The sequence below is a fragment of the Phocoena phocoena genome, chromosome 3 (assembly GCF_963924675.1).
Source record: "Phocoena phocoena chromosome 3, mPhoPho1.1, whole genome shotgun sequence".
NCBI classification, from domain to species: domain Eukaryota; kingdom Metazoa; phylum Chordata; class Mammalia; order Artiodactyla; family Phocoenidae; genus Phocoena; species Phocoena phocoena.
In genome coordinates this window covers 66,388,658-66,394,240 of record NC_089221.1, presented here as the reverse complement: position 1 = coordinate 66,394,240, position 5,583 = coordinate 66,388,658, and positions in this window count along the sequence as shown.

Genomic DNA, 5,583 nt, shown 5'->3' with positions numbered 1-5,583 from the left:
AGTACTGATGAACTTAGTGGCAGGGCAAGAATAAAGACGTAGACATAGAGAAAGGAATTGAGGGCATGCGGGGGAAGGGGAAGCTGGGATGAAGTGAGAGTAGCACTGACATATATACACTACCAAATGTAAAATGGATGGCTAGTGGGAAGCTGCTGCATAGCACAAGGAGATCAATTCAATGCTCTGTTACGACCTAGATGCATGAGATAGGGAGGGTGGGAGGGAGGCTCAAGAGGGTGGCGATATGGGGATATATGTATACATATAGCTGATTCACTTTGTTGTTCAGCAGAAACTGACAGAACATCGTAAAGCATTTATACTCCAATAAAGATGTGAAAAAAACACAATTAGATAAGGAATAAAAGTGTCAGTGAGACATAATTTATTAGTTTTAGGATTGTTGATGAACATAGTTTACTGACTGAAAAAGTTTGATCACTCCTTTGGAAAGAAAGCCTACTCACTGACTCCATTACTCACATGCTCTATGTGAAAGTAGGAATCATTGAAAGTTCTCAGAAACATAAAATAAAAACTCCACCTTACACTATGCAGAAATTCTCCACACCCTGCCATCAGAACTGTGGACCCATGAACTAATGTCCCTGCTTCCTCCACTCTTGGCCAGTTTCACTCTCTGCTTTTCCATATCCTCCACTTCCAGTGAAATATAAGGGCTGATTCAGACAGGTTCTTATTTGCAAACACTACATACTGACCCAAACCAAGTTAAGCAGATTTACTGGAAGGATATTAGTTATCTCATAGAATAACCCAGAAGACCAACAAACCAGGGAAGGAAATCAAACAAGAACACAGGGAAGCTGGGTAGCCAAAATCTCAGCCAAGTTAATGCCCTGGTTGCACACTGAGCCTTGTCCTCAGCACTTCATAACTTGTCCCTGAATACAGTCTCTCTGTGGAGGAGATAAATTCTTCAGTGTCTGTTCCTATGCATCATGGGCTATAGATTCAAAGTGCCAAGCTGAGTGTATTGGTCAACTGTTCCCACACCAGAGCTGCATAACAAAGCACTCCGAAATTCAGTGGCTTAAAATAACAGTATTTTATTTTTGTTCATTTGTGGGTGAGGTAGGGGTTAGCTGATCTAAGCTATACTTGGCTGTACTTGGCTCCAAACCTCAAGTTGGGTTCCACTGAAACTCCTTATCTCTCATGTTTTTTGCATCAGTCAGCTGCCTGACATCTCTTCTCACGGTGATGGCATAAGTTCAAGATGGCAAGCCAAACTGTATAAGTATGTTTCAAATTTCTGCAACATCAAATCTACTAACATTCTGTTGGCAAATCCAAGTCACATGGCAAGCCCAAAGTCAAGGGGACAACGAAAAACATTCCACCTCTAATGAAAAGAGCTGTGAAGTGACATAGCAAAAGTCACACACACAGGATGGGATGAAGAATTGGGGCTAATATTTCAATTTATTCCAGTGACAATTACTACTGGTCAAGTTTAGGCCTTCTGATAGTGCCCTGGCTGCCATGCAGATAAGTAGAGCAAGTATCTGGTCCTTTCTACTTCTGTAGGGGAGTAAGGGCCCTACCGGGAGGGGGTTCAAATGCTAAGCAGGTATCAAAGCAACAAATATCTATCAAAAGTGCCCAGTCATTATGCTTTCCCATTCCCTTCCATGGAGTTTCAGTAGACAGTAAAGAAGTGGCATACCTGGAAAGTGGAGACTAAATCAGAGTAGGAATTTGGAGATTTGGGCTACATGTAGGAAAAGAGGAAAAAACATCAGTTTCTCTAGAATAATGACAATGAGATGATCATACTTGTAAGACCTTTGCCCTGTCTTTACATAGAACCCTGAATCAATGTGCTATTCTTCTCTCATCCTCACACCCCAAGTGATTTACTGGAAGTAAATATATGTGAAAAGGAAAGAAAGGAACACTCTCATTTATGAAGGTGTTCAATTCTCTGCACATGCACGTATCTCAGGAGCAAAAGTTAAACTCCTTAAAAAAAAGCAGGGAAATCTTCTGCCAAACACCACTTTTCTCTTAAGAATTTCAACAATCATTAGGTTGATAGCACCGCTATAGAAACGAAAACAAATCTGGGGCAAATCTAGTCTGATTTTACCTCTAGTCTCTTGACTTCTACAACTTACTTGAATGTAACTTCAGGCATATCTATGTGTTGGGAAAAAAGTTTAGAGTTAACTCGAGTGGTATTACTTGGTGAAGACAAGAATGTAGAGGCAGAAAGGTGAGCTGGTCCATGGGTAACTAGTTACCCCACATCCTTCAGGGGGGCATGTTTGGGCTGGTGCATAGCTAATATAAAGGGTGCTCCAGGAAAGGGACCTTGACTCTTGTTGCTCTTCCTTCTCATAGGTCAGCTTTGAAAGTAACATTGGTTGGAGGAACACATGATTTGGACTCAGCTGCCAAGCAAAATAAGCCATTAGTTGTTTAGGACAATAATAAGAGATACTAGCTGCTCAGCTCCTGGAGACTTTGCAGATCAAGTTCCCACGGGAAGTTGAGTTCAGATGCATTTCCCCACCATCAGGATTAGGTCCACCTAGCTTGTTGCTGGAGAGAGTTACAGGGTCATTCACTGGAAAATACTGCTAGGCTTAGAGATGGGCCAGGTATTATACCGCTACTGGTATGGCAAAAGTGACTCATGGAGAGGTCAATTTGTAAATAAGTAGCCGTTGCTATTGCTATTGATGCCCATACATTATACTGATTTCTCTAGGTAGGAAATAGGCTCAAAACTTTCATTAACATCACCCACTTCCTAAGGAGCATCTTAAACAGCTTCTATCTTTCTGCCAGTTCAATGGACATGAGGTACCGAACACCAAGGCAATAAGGAACAGGCTGTGGCCTGGCCATCAAAATGCAGATGTATGCCTAATACTGAATTTTTCCTTAGCAAAATAAACAAAAACAAACAAACAAAAATACCCCCACAGAAAACCAAACATGTTAAGTCTGATTGAATTCGACAAGAAATAGACTTCTTCCTTCTATGGAAGTTAGACCTTTGCCCCCAACTCGGGCATTTTCCTGAAGATCAGGTGAGTTTGAGTGATGTGGACTTGACACAAGTTTCCTGAGCTAGACCCTGTCTGGTTGTCAGCCTAGCTTAGTTTTCCTGCTTCTCTGGGAATACTCCACAAAGGGCTGAATTTTCCAGGTATGGATGACACCTGGCTAGGAGAGACTACCAGATTCTTTTCCCCCAGGTATCTGAAATCTAGTTTGGAGAAACAGTGAGTCTTGGAGTAAGTGGAGTTAAAGTGCATTAATGGCAGCATTCTGGTGAGATCCTCATGAAAACCCTCAAAAGCTTTCTAGTAACTTTCCTACTCCTTTTATTTTAATATTATTATTGCTTAAATTAGCTATATTTTGTTCTGTTTTTTGAAACTAAAATAACTATTCCAACACATGCCTCTTGGGGTTCAAGGACATGCAAGTTACCCACAGACTCTCACAATTACACAGTGTTATTTTATACCCACTAAAGAATCCAGGAAGAGCTCATTGTCAAGTGCTCCTTCTAATAACATCCTCCAGAATAGGTGGCTGGTTGAATGCTTCCCATCTTCTAACTAGGACAGGGACACCCAGATGAAGTCAAACAACAGCTAACTGATCTTTTTAAACACTGGAAAACATAAGACATGACTGAAGTGGTATCTACGCTACTTATGACTCTAGTCATAATTATGCTTCTTATTTCTCAAGCACTTTGTATATATTCAAGTCCTATAATGAGGAGAGAGTTCTTAGAAGATGCCTCAAGATACCCAGGTGTTTCTAAATAAGTCATAGGTCATCTTTCTATAATGAGAAACAAATGAGAAAAGGAATCAACGGATACTCATAATTCCTGCCAGCTTTGCCTGACTATCCATCCACTCCATCAAATAGCTTTTTGATACAAAAGACTGCAAGAAACAATCTTATTCTGCCACACCAAGGGTTCATTCAATTAGAGGTAATTAAGATTATAGCAATGGTTTAATTACTTGTTCTTTTATCCCTTACCCCTGGGTGTAACGCCTAATTGAAGTATATCCCATAAGAGAAAAGAGGAGGGGAAAAACTGATGAAGTTTTTCAATGGCTGCTTAAATCAGAGAATCTTATAAAAAACCTTAATCAGGGGGCTTCCCTGGTGGCGCAGTGGTTGAGAGTCCGCCTGCCGATGCAGGGGACACGGGTTCGTGCCCCGGTCCGGGAAGATCCCTACATGCCGCGGAGAGGCTGGGCCCGTGAGCCATGGCCGCTGAGCCTGCGCGTCCGGAGCCTGTGCTCCGCAACGGGAGAGGCCACAATAGTGAGAGGCCCGCGTACCACCAAAAAAAAAAAAAAAAAAAAAAATCTTAATCACAGTTAATAAGTAATCCAATTGATTCAGATGTGGCTTGATCCAGAAGTGTGATCTAGAACTGTGAATAAGACTCTGGTTGTTTACATATAGTTTTCTCAGCTCTATCCTCCATATTTTTGCTTTTGCCTCACCCTTATTTCTTTCATAATAACATTAATGGCTACAGCAATTACAGAATTTGCTTCCTTACCATGCAGTCCACAGCGAAAGAAAGGACCTCTTCCTTAGCTCCTGATGAAGAGCGGATAAACTCCTTTCCCATGATTCCCCAGCAAAAGTCCTTTCACGTTTCATTGGCCAGAATGAGGTCCTAAACCAATGACCATGACCAGGGGAAATCAGATGCTCTGATTGGCCTAACCTACCCAGATCACAGGACCATTACCAGTGGAGGAAATTAAGCACACACCCTAAAGGACATTAGTGTAAACTTGTTAAAAGACGAGGGATATCAGCGCTGGAGAGACAACCTATTCCTCTACACATACTGAAGTACATGCTCTGAGAGGCCAAAGCTGCAGCTAATAAGCTAGAGTAATAGGAGTAGCACTTTCTAGGAAGGGCAGTAGTGAGCAGGCTAAAACACCAGTAATTTATCCAACCTGCTGGTGAGATGCCAATTGGTAGTGAGTAAACCACCAGGCTCAGGCTGAGCCAGGGAGGAAGGTCGATGACTCTGCCTCAGACTGGGCAGGTAAAGAGCACATGGGTCTCCACAGAATAAGGATTGACAAACTATGGCCCACAGGCGAAAAATGGCCCCCAGCCTATTTCCATGTGACCCACAAGTTAAGAATGTTTTTTAATTTTTTTAATGACTAAAACATTTTTCAAAGAACGATATTTCATGAAATAAAAATTATATAAAATTCAAGTACAGTCATCCCTTGTATCCACGGGGGAATTAGTTCCAGGAAACCGCCCCCCTCCAAGATCCCAAAATCCACAGATGCTCAAGTTCCTTATATAAAATGCAGGGTATCACTGTGTCTAAATAAACTTTGACCAAAACACAGTCACACTCATTTATCTATGTATTGTCCAGGGTTGCTTTTGAAATATTTACTGCCTGGTGCTTTACAGAAAAAGTTTGCCAACGCTGATATAGAAGCATTGGTGCTTAAAGTATGATTCATGACTAGCAGCATCATTACCACCTGGAAACTTGTTAGAAATGCTAAGCCTTGGGCTTACCCA